At 44.4% G+C, this 19,642-nt stretch overlaps 1 protein-coding gene and 1 long non-coding RNA gene across 2 annotated transcripts in view; both read left to right on the forward strand.

The window, feature by feature from the left end:
* Positions 1-19,642, forward strand: part of ADAM12 (ADAM metallopeptidase domain 12) — a 676,627-nt gene that overhangs the window by 193,114 nt on the left and 463,871 nt on the right. The window lies entirely within an intron of this gene.
* On the forward strand, positions 13,459-16,305 carry LOC122941398. The gene is made up of 2 exons (XR_006390445.1): positions 13,459-13,644; positions 16,007-16,305. It is a non-coding gene; the product is annotated as an uncharacterized LOC122941398 (long non-coding RNA).

Consider the following 19,642-nt stretch of genomic DNA (forward strand, 5'->3'; position numbering starts at 1 on the left):
TTGTCTTGGCCTTCAGCCTGTATAGGGATGTGATCTGCTCCGCCTACCCAGCTCGCCGGGAGGAGCTGGACACATACCTATACAGGGTCACTGATCTGGGGCACAAGTACGGCGGCACAGCTTTTTATGACTACCACCGCTCCTTTTCAGCCAAGGCCGCCGCCGCGCTGACCCAGTTTCAGTTTTCTGTCAGTTGGGCCACCCTGGACATGGAATTGTTCTGCCGGCACTTCGCCGGTCTCCGGGCCCCCGCATGTTCGACTTGCCAGTCGATATTTCATGCCACCGAGTGGTGTCCCCAAACTGCTACGGCCCAGCCAGACAGGGTCATCCCAGGCCCCTCCGGGGTATCCCGCAGCCCCTCCTCCACCGATAAACTGGGCAGACCCATCGTGTACCTTGGCAACAGTCAAGTGTGCAACAATTTCAACTTCGGGTCATGTCTGTTCAGGCGGGTGCAGGGCCCTGCACATCTGCTCCATCTGCTTCAGGGCTCATCCCAGGTCCACATGTCCCAAGAAGGCGTCCAAGCGCCTATGACTGGCCGACTGCAATATTGACCTCCTGGCCCTCCTGTTACGGGAGCATCCGGTGCCGGGTTTTGCGGATTTCCTGATCACGGGCCTCTGCTTTGGCTTCGACACAGGGTTGGTGGCACTCCCCCATTCCAACTGGGAGTGCGACAATCTGCAGTCGGCCAGAGCAGATCCTGCCGCTGTTCGGGAACTCCTGAACTCGGAGGTAGAGAAGGGGTTCCTCCTGGGCCCTTTCAGCCAAGTTCCTTTCTCTCGCTGGCGGATCAGCCCCATAGGCATTGTGTCCAAGAAGGACTCGAATAAAAAATGTTTAATTTACGACCTCTCCGCCCCCCATGGTTCTGTCATCCCCAGCATCAACTCACTGATTCCTTCTGAGGAGTTTACTATGTCATATGCCTCCATTGACGAGGCCATCGCCCTCATCCTCAGCGCTGGGAAAGGCGCCTGGCTGTCCAAAGCCGACATAGCGGACGCTTTTAAACTGCTGCCCATCGCCCCACACCTATGGCAGTTTTATGGTATCCAGTGGGAGGGCAGGTTCTACTTTGCCAACCGGTTGACCTTCGGCTCCAAAAGCAGCCCGTGGTTATTTGACCAGCTGGCGCAGGCCTTACATTGGATCCTGCTCCACCACGGCAGCACCCCAGCGGTCATCCACTACCTGGACGACTTCCTCCTTATAGAACCACCGCTATGTCAGCCAGCCGGGCTGCACTCCCTCCTGGAGCTTTTTTCCGCCCTTTGCATTCCCATCTCGCAGGGGAAAACCTCGGGGCCAGTTACGTCCATCACCTTCCTGGGCATTGTCCTGGACTCCGACCGGATGGAGGCCAGGCTTCCAGAGGCAAAGCTGTCCCAGATCCGGGAAGTCGTGGCAGGGGCCATCACCTCGTCCCAGGTAACCAAGGTCGAGCTCCAGTCCATCCTGGGCCGGCTGAACTTTGCCTTGAGGGTGATGCCCCAGGGCAGGGCCTTCATCTCCCGCCTGCTCTCACTCCTTCCGGCGGCCTCCGAACCCAGCAGCATCATCCACCTGGACAGGGCTGCCATGGCAGATTTGCGCATGTGGGACAGCTTCCTTTCCACCTGGAACAGGGTCAGCCTGTTCGTGCCCCCATGGTCCCAGTCATCCGCCAGGGTGTTCTCTGATGCCGCGGCATCCCAGGGTTTCGCGGCCATCTGCGGATCCCAGTGGTTGGCTGGGCCATGGCCTCCTCAGGTCAGTGCTGACCCACAGTCCCTCAGTTCATCCCCATTTCTGGAATGTTACCCCATCGTGGCAGCCGCATCTGTCTGGGGTCACCTCTGGGCCAATTCCAGCGTCATGTTCATCACTGACAGTCAGGACCTGGTGGATATCATTTCCAAAGGCCGAGCCAAATCTGCCAGGGTCATGTCCTTGTTGCGCAAACTGGTCTGGCTGGCCATGGTCAATAATTTTCATTTCACTTGTGCCCATATCCCAGGTGCCAGCAACACGGCGGCCGATGCCTTATCCAGGTTCAACTTTCAAACCTTCTTTCAGGTGTGTCCCGAAGCAGACCAGACCGGGGCCCGGATTCCCGGTTTCTACGACCTGATGTTGGATTGAGGTCCCTGCTGGCTACCGCCAAGGACCTCATGCACCGGTCCCTCTCGGTCAACACGGCCCGCAATTATAACACAGGTTGGAACCTGTTCCAAAAATTTTCCAAAGATCATCCTCAGCAAGATACAGCCTTCGTGTCATACATCATGGCTTTCATGGCCCATTGCCATGTCAATCTCAAGCTGGCACCCAGCACCATCCGTTTGTATCTGGCCGGGGCTCAACATTTCTTGGTTCTACAGAATCCTGAAGTTCGCCCAGCTTTCACATCCCAAGCCGTCAAGGCCACTCTCAGGGGCATTGAAAAAAGCAGCAAGGACTCAAATCCTTCCCGTCGGCCGGTCTCCGGCGAACTTTTCAGGCAACTATCCGCATCCCTAGATGGCAACCCTTTTGGCCCTTCCGTTAGCCTGGTCATCAAGGCCGCGATGTACCTGAGCTTCTACGGCTTCCTGCGCCCAGGAGAATTCTCAGTCTCTTCCCAGAAGACGATCTTCCTGAAGAAAAAACAGCTGTCCTGGAATCAGGACCATCTGGTGTTAAGCCTTCCGTCCACCAAGACGTCGCAAACCGGTCCTCCCATACAGATCCGCTTCTTCAAGTCCGAAAACGCCTGGTGCCCGGTGGTGGTACTCCGAGGTCTCCTTGATTCCACGCCTTCTCCGGATCCAGAGGCTCCTTTGCTCCCGTGCCAAGGGAAACCCCTATCCACGCCACAGTTTGTCTCATACATCCGTTCCCTGGTCGCTGGGTTAGGGGTGGACCCCAAAACTATATCGGGTCATTCCTTCCGCATCGGAGCGGCCTCCGCCGCTTCCAAGCACGGGACACCTCCGCACGTCATTCGCCACATGGGTAGGTGGAGATCTGCCTGTTTTTTCCCGGTACATTCCGGATCCGCTGACTGAAACCCGCCAGGTATTCCGTTCTTTGGTTTTGTAATCTGTTCCACACGCATTAAACAGCACCTTTCCTACCCGGGGTCTTTTGGCCCTCTTTTAGGCAGGCCCACGTCCCGTGGCTCCAGGCACACACCAGCCACTGTTAGGACCCCCTCCTGTCACCTCACTGACCGTGGCCGCGGACACAAATAGTTAAGGCTGCATTCAGCCTGTAATTGTGGGAGGGGCCAGGTCCCCTTCTTAAACCCCCTGCTTCCAGCTCTCATTGCCGCGCTCGCTTCATTGTTCGTCCCCCCCTTTTCCCACCCCTTTCTTTCCACTCTCCCTAGGGTTGGCCCTCTTTTAGGCAGGCCCACGTCCCGTGGCTCCAGGCACACACCAGCCACTGTTAGGACCCCCTCCTGTCACCTCACTGACCGTGGCCGCAGCCACAAATTAAACTTTGGACATCATTGGGCTGTTTCTTACAGGATCCACCCCTACACTCTACCACCATCACTGTACGTAGTGCTAAGGGTGGCATATAATCTCAGGTAAAGCACTGCAGTCTTTCTATACAGACATGTGCTGTGAGAACACTGTAAGGCTTGCAGCCGTCAGTCTGCATTTTCCTCCACAGTTTCCCTTTTTTGACTATATGGTGAGCTACTACTACTTTTGGCGTTAAAAGATTAGTGATCTCCTTTCTGACAGCGAGGGATGTGCGAAAACCTTTGCCCTGTCTCCTCCATTCCAGCATCTTAGAATTACAATACAGACTGCCAGGCATCAAAGGAGATCAGAAAGGAGATCAAAGAAGTACAATAAGCTTAGTGTGCGTGTAAGCTGGGTGTTTGCGACTTTTTCCATGGCACTTGCGCAAAAATGTTTGCGCGTGTGCTGTTTCTCCGCCGGCCTCACTACTTTTCCAAAAATGGGGTGCAGTAAGGGTGGGAGGAGGCAGGGCTGGAGGTCCCACCATATTTATCATCTTCTACACCAGTTTTCTAGCTTAGAAGAACACTGAAATCTACATCAGTCAGGAGCTGGCATAAATTTCAGTTCAGGTTTACGGACTGCCAGATACTGCGCCTAGTTTATGACCAGGTGTATGCCTTGTCATAAAATTAGGTGCAGTAACCGGCTGCATGCCTGGTTATCATAGCCCAGCGTACACCACTGGATATGATAAATCTAGCCCATTGAATTTACTGCAAGCAGAGATCTTGAAAAACTAGCATACCTTTAAAAAGATGGGGTAAGGGGCTCATCCAGAACCTTTCATCAATTAGAAAAGGCAGCGAGAGGCTAGAAAGAGTGTCTTTCTCCCTCTCCGAGGACAGTCCATTCTTTTTGACAGCTGAATGTTACAAAATTCTGAAAACATAATACACTGTATATCATGGCATTTAGAGGCATTTTTATGACTGCTTTTGGTAATTAAAGCCTTTCATGAACAGGTTTTTTTCTTTCATACTTTGGCAACCCTCCTCTGGTCTGGAAACCTTGTTCCTTCCTTGTTTGTGTAGCATTTGGGCTTTGCACTATGTAACAAGTCCTGTTCTTGCAGACGTTTGTTTTTACATGTGGTTTAAAGCTATACTTAAAATAATTTCAGTGCTCATGGAAGGTCGGAACGGAGCAGCTTATTTCCACAAATGGAGAAAATGAAATGCTCGGTAAATAATCGTTTTGATAGATTCAATACAAAGATCTGGTCGAATGTCTCTTCTTGCACGCAGATCCTCAAAAACTGTAGCTTATATTAGAGATTTCCTGTTGTTTATATAGCAGCAACATACAGTACAGACCAAAAGTTTGGACACACCTTCTCATTCAAAGAGTTTTCTTTATGTTCATGACTATGAAGGCATCAAAACTATGAATTAACATATGTGGCATTATATACATAACAAACAAGTGTGAAACAACGGAAAATATGTCATATTCTAGGTTCTTCAAAGTAGCCACCTTTTGCTTTGATTACTGCTTTACATACTCTTGGCATTCTCTTGATGAGCTTCAAGAAGTAGTCACCTGAAATGGACTTCCAACAGTCTTGAAGGAGTTCCCAGAGATGCTTAGCACTTGTTGGCCCTTTTGCCTTCACCATCTCGATTGGGTTCAGGTCCGGTGACTGTGGAGGCCAGGTCATCTGGCGCAGCACCCCATCACTCTCCTTCATGGTCAAATAGCCCTTACTTTCAAAGTTTTCCCAATTTTTCGGCTGACTGACTGACCTTCATTTCTTAAAGTAATGATGGCCACTAGTTTTTCTTTACTTTCTTGCCATAATACAAATTCTAACAGTCTATTCAGTAGGACTATCAGCTGTGTATCCACCTGACTTCTCCTCAACGCAACTGATGGTCCCAACCCCATTTATAAGGCAAGAAATCCCACTTATTAAACCTGACAGGGCACACCTGTCAAGTGAAAACCATTTCAGGTGACTACCTCTTGAAGTTCATCAAGAGAATGCCAAGAGTGTTCATCAAGAATGCCAAAAATGTGCAAAGCAGTAATCAAAGCAAAAGGTGGCTACTTTGAAGAACCTAGAATATGACATATTTTCCGTTGTTTCACACTTGTTTGTTATGTATATAATGCCACATATGTTAATTCATAGTTTTGATGCCTTCATAGTCATGAACATAAAGAAAACTCTTTGAATGAGAAGGTGTGTCCAAACTTTTGGTCTGTACTGTACAGTTGGGTCCAGAAATATTTGGACAGTGACACAATCTTCATGATTTGGGCTCTGCATGCCACCAGATTGGAGTTGAAATGAAACAACAGACATACAATTGAAGTGTAGGTTTTCAGATTTAATTCAAGGGGTTAAACAAAATTATATCCTGTGAAACGTTTAGGACAAATTAAATAAATAAAATGTCCATTTTTAATACATTGCAGAGAATCCTTCAGGCAATGACTGCCTGAAGCCTGGAACCCATGGACATCACCAATTGCTGGGCTTCCTCCTTTGTGATGCTTTGCCAGGCCTTTACTGCAGCTGTCTTCAGTTGTTGCTTGTTTGTAGGTCTTTCTGCATAAAATGTTGTCTTGAGCAAGGGAAATGCAAGCTTGTTTGAGTTGAGATCTGTTGATTGACTTGGCCTTATTCTTGGCAGAATATTCCACTTCTTTGTCTTAAAAAATCTTGGGTTCCTTTCGCAGTATGTTTTTGGTCATTGTCCATCTGTACTGTGAAACTCCATCTAATCAACCTTGCGGAATTTGGTTGGATCTTTAGAATTCATCCGTCTGCTTCTGTCTTCAGTCACATCATTAATAAACACTAGTGACCCATTGCCATTGGAAGCCATGCCTGCCCAAGCCATCACACTGCCTCCACCAGAGGATGTGGTGTGCTTTGGATCATGAGCCATTCTGAACCTTCTCCATACTTTCTTCTTCCCATCATTCTGGTACAGGTTGATCTTAGTTTCATCTGTCTAAAGAATGCTGTTCCAGAATTAGGCTGGCTTCTTTAAATCTTTTTTGCCAAATTCTAATCTGGCCTTTCTATTTTTGAGGCTGATTAACGGTTTGCACCTTGTGGTGAACTCTCTGTATTTGCTCTTGCGAAAGGGGTTTTATCAACTCCAGACCTTGTACCTGCTTAATTGATTTTGAATGAATGAGGGAATAGCCCATGTAGCCCATTAAATAGCTTTTGAAATAATTGTGAATATATCCCTTGAACTTTTCCACCTTCTTTCACGTTACACCCACAAACTTAAATGTACTGAAACTTGGACAAAGGTTCATTTTCCAGCAGGACAACAACTTACTTTACCTGGCCTGTCAGTTTAGGTGGACGGCCATGTCTTGGTAGGTTTGCAGTTGGGCCATACTCCTTCCATTTTCGGATGATGGATTGAACAGTGCTCTGTGAGATGTTCAGAGCTTGGGATATTTTTTAGAACCTAACCTTGCTTTACACTTATCCACAATTTTATCCCTGACCTGTCCGGTGTGTTCCTTGGTTTTTATGATGCTGTTTGATCACTAATATTCTGTAACAAACCTCTGAGGCCTTCACGGAACAGCTGTAGTTATACTGAGAATAAATTACACATATGGAGACTCTATTTACTAATTAGGTGAATTATGAAGGCAGTTGGTCACACTGGATTTTATTTAGAGATATCAGAGTACAGGGGGCCGAAAACAAATGCACGCCAGACTTTTCAGGTGTTTTTGAAAACAATGTATCATATTTTTTTTCACTTTACACATGCTACTTTATGTTGGTCTATCACATAAAACCCCAATAAAATACATTTAAGTTTGTGGGTATAACATGAAAAAATGTGGAAAAATTCAAGGGAGAAGAATTCTTTTTCAAAGCACTGTAATACATGTGGGTTTGTTGTATTTTTTTCTGCTGTGTTTTCAGTCACGTGTAAGCATACCCTTAAGGTCGTCCAGTACTCCTCATGACTGTGAATGATCAGGTCATCTCAGAGTCAGTACTCTTTTAGCAATGTTAGGTAAGGGCATGTGGCACAACCCTGTTGCGCGAGGTAAAATTGAGTGGCTGCAAAAAGAACATTGTTAGCATTAATTTATGGGATGGATGGGTTAATTTGCTTGCTTTGGAAGGCGCTGTTTAGTATTTTTTCATTGCCTCAGCTGGAATACTTCATTAAATCTGTGTATCTGTTATCCTTCCCTTAATTGATATGACATAGCTTTGTGGCTGGTTAAGTAATGCTAGTCTAAAGACTTTTGTCTAAATCATAAGCTTTATGGTTTTTGGTTATTTGCATTTTATAGCCCGTGGGATTAAGTATACTTCACAGACTCAGACGGGATCTCCACTTGTCCTGACCTTTCAAATCACCCAGCTTATTAACCGACTGATTAAGTGGAAGTCCTTTTTGTTAGTATCTTAGTTTTTCTTGCTCTGCTATATTTTCTTAGTAAGGCTGAGTTCACACTTCAGTTATTTGGTCAGTTATTTCCATCAGTTATTGTGAGCCAAAACACAGAATAGGTGCAAATCTTTCCATTACACCTTATCTCTGAGTAGGCTTCACTCCTGGCTCACAACTGATGGAAATAACTGACCAAATAACTGAAGTGTGAACTCAGCCTTACAGTTGCAGACACATCTAAAGCACTAAGGCTAAAAGTAATGAAATATCTTGAAGATCTTGGGGTCTGTCTAATGTGCAAAAGCATCTTCAGCGGTGTATCCCGAAGCTCATGGAGCTCTATACTAGATCTGCACCAGCCTCGCCTATTTATAGTGGCCTGCGAGGTCCTTAAAGTACTGTGTAACACTCAAGGGCATGAATACCATAGAGGCAGACCATGTGGCTGCCATGGGGCCTGCAGCCAGGCTTAGGACTGGCCCACAGGGGAACAGGTGAATCCCCGATGGGCCCCTGTGCAAGGTGAGCCCCTAGTGCCCCACCCCCTGTACAATTGGCACACCCCCTGTACAATTGTAGCTTTACAGTCGGCCGCCAGAATGAATTTCATTGGTGTGCCCTAAGCACCTCAGTCCAACACTGCCTGCAGCCACCACTAGAGGGAGATCAGGAGTTTACTGCACCTTGTCTCATTATAGAGTCCTAACTGTAGCTCCCCCTAGTGGCGACTGCAGGCAACCAGAATGTTATTCCTTAACTCTTTTATCTATGCATATGATTTTTAACTCTTCTGAAAAATGGAGCTCTGGCCACTGTAAATATGCACTAAGAAACAAATTAGCACATCATTTTCAAAGAAGAAAAGTGGTTGTGAATATTTTTTAAGGCTCATTTCACACTGCAATGTAGTTTTTGTCAGGTGTTACTTCACTTTGGCAAGAATAGTGTGGCATGCGGCGCTATTTTTTATTATCAAAATGACTGATGGGGCCTCAACACAGACCATTATAAATCAGTTGGATTTGTCACGTCACGTGCCTTACTGATCGGTCAAATAATGAGCACTGCACAGTGTAATAGCTTTCATTATAAATGGAAGCCGTGACTCCTGTGTGAACATAGCCTACATCAGTCACAACTGAAAGTTTATACCTCCTAACATCAGAGACTGTGCACGACTAGGGATACTTCTGGAGACATAACTATTTTCCTGAGTATAGAGGCTTGGGCTAAACTCTTGTGATTTCACCACTGTCTGGAGATGGGAATTTTTCAGTTTGGAAAATAAAGACCTTGCCGAGCCCAATCTGATAAGCCATTATGCATTTCTTTCTGCTAGGATGTGAATAGTCCTTTCTGCGGTTCATTGTGGGTGGTTCTCCAGCGCACTCGCTCCTAATCAATGGCTCGCTCCAGTGAGCATGAAGACAATATGCTTGAGCATGCTAAAGCGTAATCTAATATATATGTATACAGCCTGTCCGATCTTGCTGAATGAATGCGAAAGAGAGAGTCACAAGAAACCAATTAAACCTGGGGGGTATTTAGCTTGCAGTTTGTTTTATTTCCATTATATGCAACACGCCGTTTTTTTAATACTAGACAAGCCCCGCGCTTCATTTCAAGTCTTTCAAGTAAGCAATGATATATTACTTTACTGCAGGCACTCTACATCAAATGCATATCCAGGCTCCCTCTTCTTTCCTGCACCTTCATGAAAAGCAGGAGACATGAGCAGCAATTACTTTGTGTTCGCGCTTGGTCTTTTTTGTGTTAAGATTAAAGTCTTTGCTGTAGATCTGAATTATGAAACCATGGGAAGCCATACGCTTAAGATGCCGGAGATGTACGGCGACTTACTACGGGAAAGAGGGAGCTTATTGCTAGAAAGTACGAAATAGCTGGATCACAGGGAAGCTCAAGTGGCTTAAAAATCATCTGCTATTTTCCTTTATGAAGGGCTTGATTGTATTCTATATCAAGGTTGGAGATTGGGAGAAATAGGTGCAGCAACCCGGGGAGGAGAGGAGTGGTGTAGGTGGCGAGGGTAGGAATGGTAGCCACGGTAGCAGTCCTCACACTGGCGCTCCATAGGGAGGGGTGCACCCTTTCATTATCTGGGAGCACACCTTGGTTTGGGGTCTCCTGACTAGTGGTAGGCGGGGTGCCCTTGAGGTCGGTGGGTTTTGGGGTGCAAGGTAGGGCCCCCTCTGGGTACTGGGGAGGAATTATGATGATGGGACGATACAGAGAGCGGTGGTGTAAGGCAATGAAGAGGTGGGATTTGGGGGGTAACAAGTCCACCTCACTTTACAGAAGCAATGCAGACGATACACATAGGCACTCTCATCAGTGAGTGCAGTCTCTCCAGAGACACAGTTTTTTCCAAGGTTGTTTACGGTGGTTTAGGCCATACCATAAATGCCTCATGAAGTCTCGACCTAATTAATCCAAGCAGACTTTGAGAATTGGCCAAGGGGTGCAAAGTCTCAATCACAAAAAAATCTCCCAACTGTGGAGTATAGTCTTTAATAGATGGTCAGTCTGTCTCAGAAATACAGTAGGGCAATGAAGGGTTCTCCTCGACCAAATGGAGTGAAGTCCACAGCCTTAAATACATGCTTTACTTAGCACTGACATTCTGTCCATGCACTGTGCCTTAGTAATGGCCCTCAACCTTCTGTAAAATTCAATGCTTCTTCTTTCAGAGGCCAGCACTGCTATTTGGCTGCTATTTTTCTGGCGTTGCTCACAGGGTCAGTGTATCCCTGATGGCTGCTTCTCACTGTAGCTGCTCACACATTGTATGCTGGCTCCCCACTAGCCACAACTCCTAGCCCTCAAAGGTTAGAGCAGCCCACACCCAGCACCTATCTCTAAGAGGCCCGAGCCTTAATCTTCAAATCTACGTACAGTACTTAGCTTTTGGGATACAAGCATTGCATACAGATCACAAAAAGGTTGTGAAATCCAGCTTCCCATCAAAAAGATGATCTTTATTTACTTGCGATAAAATCTAGATATCAAACACAATATTGCGCGTTTCGGACCTCTGCATAACTGTCCTTCATCATGACATATAAAAATAAAATGAAACCCCTTCCCTATAAACATATGCTCAACCACTACCAATCAGTAATTCCCATCACATGCTTAGTGCCGGAGGGGAAACTACCCACACCTGGGAAAGACAGACCAAGTTAAAAAACATATCACCTATATTGAAGAATTAAGTCCTGTTTTTCATTCAGACCATTAGGGGCACCGCTTCCGGATTTAAACATCCAAAATACTTCCCTGCTGAGAAGTTTTTGTTTGTGTTCCCCCCTCCTCTAATGGGAAAAACACTCTCTCAATACCCTGTACTGCAAACGCTGCCGTGTCTCCTTTATGAACAGTGGCGAAATGCCAGCTTACAGCTGAAACATTGCGTGTCCTGTAGTGGGGAATATCGGATAGGTGTTTCCGTACTCTAGCTTTTACCTGCTTGGTCGTACATCCTACATACTGTAGACGGCAAACCTTACAAGTAATTACATATATTGCAAAATCTGTGTTGCAGTTCAAATATTGCTAAATCACGTGACTTGCTCCATTTGCCGTGGAAGCGACAGTCGGGCAGACGGTCATGTGATGACAGCAGATGCATCTATTGCTGCCACATTTGTTTCTACCTTTATAGTAAAGCCATGTCTTTTTTGTTGTTGGACGATCATAAAATAGGCTGGGACTGATCTTCTGACCTACGAGCAACACATCTGACTCCTGCTGAGATTACTTCTTTCCATTCTTTATTATAAGTAAGTACAGGTAGATGCCGTTGAATAATTCTACAGATCTCTGTATATTCCTCGCTGTACCCTGTGACAAAAATGGTAGGTTTTTCTTTTTCCATATTTATGCTATTAGTTTTTTTTATTGTTATTTTTCTTTCCCCTCTTTTTTAGTTTGACAAATCTATCCTTAATATTATGAGAGAACACTAATTCCTTTCTTTCCCGGGATAGTGCCTACTGTTTGGCACTCTCTATAGACATCAATGTGTATTGTCTCGCCTGTAATCTAGTTGTGATTTTTATTTTTTTTCCTGCTTACTGGGTGTATTGGAGAAATTGCATCTAGCTATGGACATTTCCCCCCTAGGTATATTTTTTATCACGTGTAATGGGTGACACGAGGTGGCCAGAAGAGTGGTGTTACCCTCAGCCTCTTTTCTAAAAGTAGATGTTGATATACAATCAGCCTGTAAGTATAAATCCAAAAATACAATCAGCCTAAGGTCACGTTGTACACTGAATTTTTGGGACGCAATCCCCTGATTTAGGAATTCTGCAAAGGATGATATGTGGTGTTGAGCGAACTTGTGTTTTAAGTTCGGCGTCTAAAGTTCGGGTTCGGGTTATCGAAAGTATCCCGTTATGGATTCCGCTACCATGGACCATAACGGAATTTAGAATCCATAATGGGATACTTCGATAACCTGAACTCGAACTTTAGACGCCGAACTTAAAACACAAGTTCGCTCAACACTAATGATATGTTTTCCACTGCCACACTATTAGCATATCATCAATGTAGCGACCATACCATTTTATACATTAATACAATGGATTATTCTCTTAAAATTAAAAAAAATTCTCCCACCATGCCATAAAAATGTTGGCAATTAATGGTGAGAATTTGGCCTCATGGAAACTCCAGAGATAAAAAACCTCCATTAAACATAAAAAAATTATGTGTTAGCAAAAAATCAATTGCCATGCATAGAAAGTAGGCACTATCCCGGGATAGAAAGGAATTAGTGTTTCTTCATAATATTAAAGGGAATCTGTCACCTCCAAAAAAACATCCCAAGCCGCCAGCAGTACCTGACAGTAGCCAGCAGCATGTTTCCGACGATAATATTCTTTCTGAAGGCCGATGCGGCTAAAGCTCAGAAAACGTTCTTTTAACCCCTGCCGTCGCGCTTCATCACACATGCTTGAAGTCAAGATAAGCCACGCCCCCTTCCCTGCCCCTTCGCTGTGACTGACGGCGCTTATGCAGAGAGTTCCGCAAAGCCAGCCGAACTGCCGGCTGTCAGTCTCAGCGATGGGGCAGGGAAGGGGGCGTGGGTTACCATGATTTGAAGCAAGGAGGCCGCTGCCTCTGTGACTTCAAGCATGTGTGGAGAAGCGCGCCGGGCAGGGGATAAAAGAACATTTTCTGAGCTTTAACCGCATAGCCCTTCAGGAAGAGAATTATCATCGGAAACACGCTGCTGGCTACTGTCAGGTACTGCTGGCGGCTTGGGAGGGTTTTGGAGGTGACAGATTCCCTTTTAAGGATAGATCTGTCAAAGAAAAAAAGAGGGGAAAGAAAAATAACAATTAAAAAAAACTAATAGCATAAATATGGAAAAAGAAAAACCTATCATTTTTGTCACAGGGTACAGTGAAGAATATATACAGAGATCTGTAGAATTATTCAACGGCATCTACCTGTACTTAATTATGATATAGAATGGAAAGTATCTTGTGTAGAGAAGGGTCGGCACTGCTGGATGGACGCGGTGCCAGTCCGGGACAGCTATCCCTTTCTTCACAAGAGATCGCAGAACGGGATCTGCAACCTCCAGCACAGGCAGCGACACCTCGGGAGCAACGTCAATTCATTTTTTAGGCAAACGCCGCGGCAAAAGAAGAGCAATACCAGGAGAGCCGGCCGCCATCATAGGAGAAGCAGACGCACCGAGACTGACGAGATCGCAGGTACTGCCGAGAACTTAGTTGTTAATCTTTCAAGTAAAACTGTGAGTCCTGCGCAATTGAATTTATTAAAGAAGGGACTGTCCTTTAGCCCCACAGGGACGCTGGACACCTTTTCTCTGGACATTGATTTGCAGCGGTTTTTCCGTAATATACGTCTTAAAGTACATTTCGCTAAAAATGTTGATGTAGATGACATAGGGGGCGGTTATGTTAGCTCTGAGGAGCCGTCAGGTTCATTAACATTGCAACAATTTTCATTGAGAGTCAAAAGTCATTTTGTTCCTCCTAAAATATACCATCCAGTTGAAACTTTTGCTAATTTAGTCCAACGAGATGTTAATTCTCTATTGCAACAATGTAGACAAGGTTCTTTGCAGATACGTAACAATTTAACAGTTGAAGAGAAACATGCACTGAATGGTATATTAGAGGACAAATCACTTATATTCAAACCAGCAGATAAGGGAGGTGCCCTTGTGATTCTGGATAGGGAGTATTACATCACAGAGATCTTAGGTCAACTGAGAGATAATGAGACATATAAGATTTTGCAATCGGATCCGGTTTTTTCAATTAAAGGCGCATTACAGAGGATAGTGACTGAGGCGAGAGAGGATGGTATCATAGATAATAAATTAAGTGAATTTTTGATAAACCAGCATCCCATTACACCGGTGTTTTACACCCTTCCGAAAATTCACAAGTCCATGACAAGACCACCGGGACGCCCTATTGTGGCCTCCTCCGATTCAATCCTCTCTCCCCCAGCCATTCTCCTGGAGAAAGTACTCACACCTTTGACCATGTTATCTCCTTCCTACCTACGAGACACAGGACACTTCTTGAGTGAAATACGTCCCCTACACCTGGATGGAGACTGCATACTGGTCACTTTTGACGTATGCAGCCTCTATACTTCCATTACTCATGAAAAGGGTTTAGAGGCAGCATCTAGATTACTAAATACCAGTCATTATACACCAGCACAGAAGGATTTTTTTCTGACACTTTTAAAATTAGTGCTAGAAGAAAATTACTTCTTATTTCAAGATACGTTTTTCCAACAGCGCCGCGGGACCGCGATGGGATCGAACGTCGCGCCGCCGTACGCAAACAGTTATATGTCATCGTTTGAAAGTGAATTTGTTTATTCTAATTCTCTATATTTAAAGCATTGTATATTCTGGCGTCGTTTTATAGATGACGTGTTTTGCGTATGGCGAGGCGACGTTCGATCCCTCATGGAATTTAATAGTCATCTTAACTCCATTTGGAGCGAGCTTCAATTTACCATACACTTCGATTTTCAACAAATATCCTTTCTTGATACATGGGTAAAGCGTAAGGATGATGGTACAGTGTATACTGATTTATATATCAAGGATACAGATCGAAATAGTCTACTTACCTACACTAGTAGCCATCCCCCAGCTATCAAGAAAGCGATTCCTTTTTCACAGTATCAAAGGGTTAAAAGGATCGTGACTGATCCTGATACCTGTGAAATTAGGTTGCAAGAGATGACTAAAAAGTTCCTTAATAGAGGCTATCCCCTACATTTATTACAATCTCAAAAGAACAAGTTAGATCAACCGCAGGGACAGAAGATCACCAAACCACCACGTATCCCATTAATAGTGAAGTACCATCCTTGGACACAGAGAATAAGGGGCATAATTAATAAGCATTGGCATATCATGTCTAGATCATATCCTCACATGGAGATATTTCAAAATTCTCCGATGATGTGTTTCAAAAGAGCTGACAATATTCGTGACAAAATTATTAGAGCAGATATAGGCACTAATAAACCTATAGTCAGACAAACCACACTGACTACTCCGCGTCAGGGCACATTTCCCTGTTTAAATTGTAACAACTGTTCGAGTGTCATTAGAGGTCCAACCTTCACCCACCCTCATTCTGGAGAACAAATTCCTATTAAAGGCATGTTCACATGCGACAGCAAAAATGTCATTTATATTTTGAAATGTCCTTGCGGTTTGGTCTATGTAGGGGAAACCTCAATGCGCATTAAAGATAGGCTTAGTAAACATAAGTCCACTATCCGCACTGAGAACTTGTTGTTACCCCTTCCACATCATTTCCATGAGAAGCGTCATGCGATATCGCAGTTGCGGTTTCAAGTGATCGAGAGTGTATCTTTACCTCGTCGCGGTGGCGACAGGAATAGTTTGCTTCTCAAGCGTGAGGCCTATTGGATCCATCGGTTACAAACTTTGGATCCAAGGGGGCTCAATCGCGAATACAATATTTCTAGTTTCACCTAGTCTCTTGATTATATTATTTCCATTATAAAAATTTATATTATAATAACATATATTTTATTTGTCTCTTTCAGCGGACTTGATTCCTGAATGTTTCATTGTTTCATCAATGTATTTACACTGATCTGTTTGGTTTATTGCACCTTTCATTATTATACCTGTGTCAGCCCTGAAGTGGGCGGAGCTATATATCATGATGTCATTTCCTTCTTTTTTTCTTTTTTTCTTTTTTTCTGTTACTCCTCCTTTCCTCTGTGTATAAAAGGGATGTGATAGGGGTGCATTGTATAGTCTGATGAAAGCACGTGTTGTGCTGAAACGCGTCACTATATGCTTATAATATGTGACTGAATAAACGCAACATTCATCATCATCGCGAGTGCCGGTCTTTTTTCCTTTTACTATAGAATGGAAAGTAGTCTCAGCAGGAGTCAGATGTGTTGCTCGTAGGTCAGAAGATCAGTCCCAGCCTATTTTATGATCGTCCAACAACAAAAAAGACATGGCTTTCCTATAAAGGTAGTTACAAATGTGGCAGCAATAGATGCATCTGCTGTCATCACATGACCGTCTGCCCGACTGTCGCTTCCACGGCAAATGGAGCAAGTCATGTGATTCAGCAATATTTGAACTGCAACACAGATTTTGCAATATATGTAATTACTTGTGAGGTTTGCCGTCTACAGTATGTAGGATGTACGACCGAGCAGGTAAAAGCTAGAGTACGGAAACACCTATCCGATATTCCCCACTACAGGACACGCAATGTTTCAGCTGTAAGCTGGCATTTCGCCACTGTTCATAAAGGAGACACGGCAGCGTTTGCAGTACAGGGTATTGAGAGAGTGTTTTTCCCATGAGAGGAGGGGGGAACACAAACAAAAACTTCTCAGCAGGGAAGTATTTTTTAGATGTTTAAATCCGGAAGCTGTGCCCCTAATGGTCTGAATGAAAAACATGACTTAATTCTTCAATATAGGTGATATGTTTTTTAACTTGGTCTGTCTTTCTCAGGTGTGGGTAGTTTCCCCTCCGGCACTAAGCATGTGACGGGAATTACTGATTGGTAGTGGTTGAGTATATGTTTATAGGGAAGGGGTTTCATTTTATTTTTATATGTCATGATGAAGGACCGTTATGCAGAGGTCCGAAATGCGTAGTCTCTATTGTGTTTGATGTCTGAATTTTATAGCAAGTGAATAAAGATCATCTTTTTTATGGGAGGCTGGATTTCACAAACCTTTTTGTGATCTGCTGTGCGGCTGTGTCCAGGCCTTTTCGTGCTTCTCGCAGTTTTGCTTGATCACGAAAAGCATTGCATACAGTACAATTTAACCCTTAAAGCAGTGAACCGCCAGGTCACTGCATAGGACCATATACTCGTGGGATGAAAGAGAAGCTTGTTCTATGTCAGAGGTCCCCATTGAGAATCAAATTCATCATAGATGGCTTAAAGGGGTTTGGCCCAGAGAGAACTTTCCCCTATCCACAGGATCGGAGATAAGTCTGAGATGAACTACTAAGACGTTTTTGGAGATTGCAAGAACGGGGCTCCTCTATGAATGGAGTGGCAGGTCAGGCATGTTCACTGCCACTCCATTCATTGCCTATAGTACTCAGCTATCTCTGCCAGCCCCACAGAGAATGAATGGAGAGGCAGCAGACATTTGTAACCTGCCACTCCATTCATATAGGACCCCCACTATCATCTGGGTGCAACCGATCAGATACTTATCCTCTATCCTTTGAATAGCTAATACGTTTCTGTCTTGGCACAACCTGTGGCAGGCGCAGCACTATGAAGTGCCTTTTGCGCTGTGGCATTAGAAGAATTTTGATATCTCTGACCTTTTAGTCTAACCAGACTGTCTATTACTCTGCAATTCCTCTAGCGCCGTTCTATGGAAACAGTAGGTTTAAAGAGCACACCAAATGCTTGAAATAACTTCTTTATTAACTTCAACTTTTCTTTATATATAACACTGCCACCTCCGCAACAGATAGTCCATGTACAAAACACGTGTTAAAAAGGTATCACAAAAAGGCGGTATGCATAAGATGGCGGTTTAACTGTTCAATCTTGTCATTCAACATAAAATGGTGGATATATTTCTCTCTTCAGTATCTGTACGCTCACGTAAAGTTTTTTAAGCACTTTATGATCTCTTTGAGAGGTATATCTGAGGTCTAACTAATAGTTCACTTGCAGAATGCAGTTATCAGTGACTATTTGCAGATTGGTTGAGTATGATCTGGTATGGTTGTATGCAATTTGGATTGCAATGTGGAATCTGAATGCTTGCAATTCGTATTTGCAATTGTATGGTTGCAATTGGTAGAACTGTAAGTAAACACATATATATCTAGTTCAGTATACAGTTCTAAACACAATACTAAAAATATGAACATTATATAACTGTTTTAACTACCTATTTTGTCCTCTTGTTCCAATAAAAGTCAGCTCTCAGTGGAGTGAATGTCTCTTCAGCTTCTGTCTCTGGTGAATAATGAGTCCAGCAGCTCCTGCTAGGGGAATACCCAGACAGGCTGTGTGTGAGGCTGGCTGTGATTGGTGAAAACTCTTGCTGTGTGAGAAGCTGGCTGTGATTGGTCTAGACTTCTGCCCAGCAACAACAGATTAACTCTTTCTGTTATTTCTGCTGCGTCATTGAGCTTAACTTACATTACAAAATGAATCTTAAAGGCATATTATCTTTTTCTGCGAACACAAAATATAACTGTTATATGACATCCAAAACATGATGTCACAGTAAATAACTCTGCTTTTGTCTTTAACACATAAACATAGGAGCTGTATTAAGGCTATTGGCAGGTCTAGCTGTATACACATATAAGCTATACTAGCAACCTAGGACAGGTCCCAGCTGGCCAGCTACACAACCCCTTTAAATATGAGATGTCTGTTTTAGTAACTACTTGCATCCCCCTTGTTATAATAATTCTGGAGGATCTATCCTTATGACTTTATGTTGTGCCATTCCTTTATTATTCCTGCTAGATATTATAAATTAGTTATTAGCAGTTTGCCATGAAGGTCCAGCTGGGTGTTACCAGTTGTGGGTGTGTCCCTGCACAGTCTGAGATTATATAATCAGTGGTGCCAGTGTCAGATTGTGCAGGGACACACCCCCAACTGGTAACTGATATCTGGACCTTTATTGCAAACTGCTAGTAGTTCATTCATAACTTCTAACAGGAATAATAAAGGAATGACACAACATAAAGTCATAAGAATAGATGATCCAGAATTAGGAATACATGTATTTACTAAAGGAGACATGTCAGGAGAGGTGATGGCTCCTCTTCAAGTGTGTGGCCACAAGTGGTGTGCCTTGTGCCCATGCCCTCCACAACAGCCACTCTGCTCTGTGCTGGGCAGACCTCTTCTTGTCGGAAGAGATTTTCAAGTAAGATACAATAGAAAGCGGTAATTGCCAGCCCCAGACCCCCAATGCATGAGGCAAAAGCCCGAGGCACATGCCCCTGGGTACCAACCAATCTGGAAGGTAGAAACACGAGTGATGCAAAAAATTTGTAATGTACTCCCCAAAATCAGTAAAGAAATACTGCATGACAGGGGCCAGTGAGAATGACCCCCACATGGTTAAATAATTGGGCAAGTGGTGCCATGACGGACAATAACGAGGCCATTATAATACTTTACAGTGCCACTTGCCTGATGCCAGCAC

Source organism: Bufo gargarizans, chromosome 6, assembly GCF_014858855.1.
Source record: "Bufo gargarizans isolate SCDJY-AF-19 chromosome 6, ASM1485885v1, whole genome shotgun sequence".
NCBI lineage: Eukaryota > Metazoa > Chordata > Amphibia > Anura > Bufonidae > Bufo > Bufo gargarizans.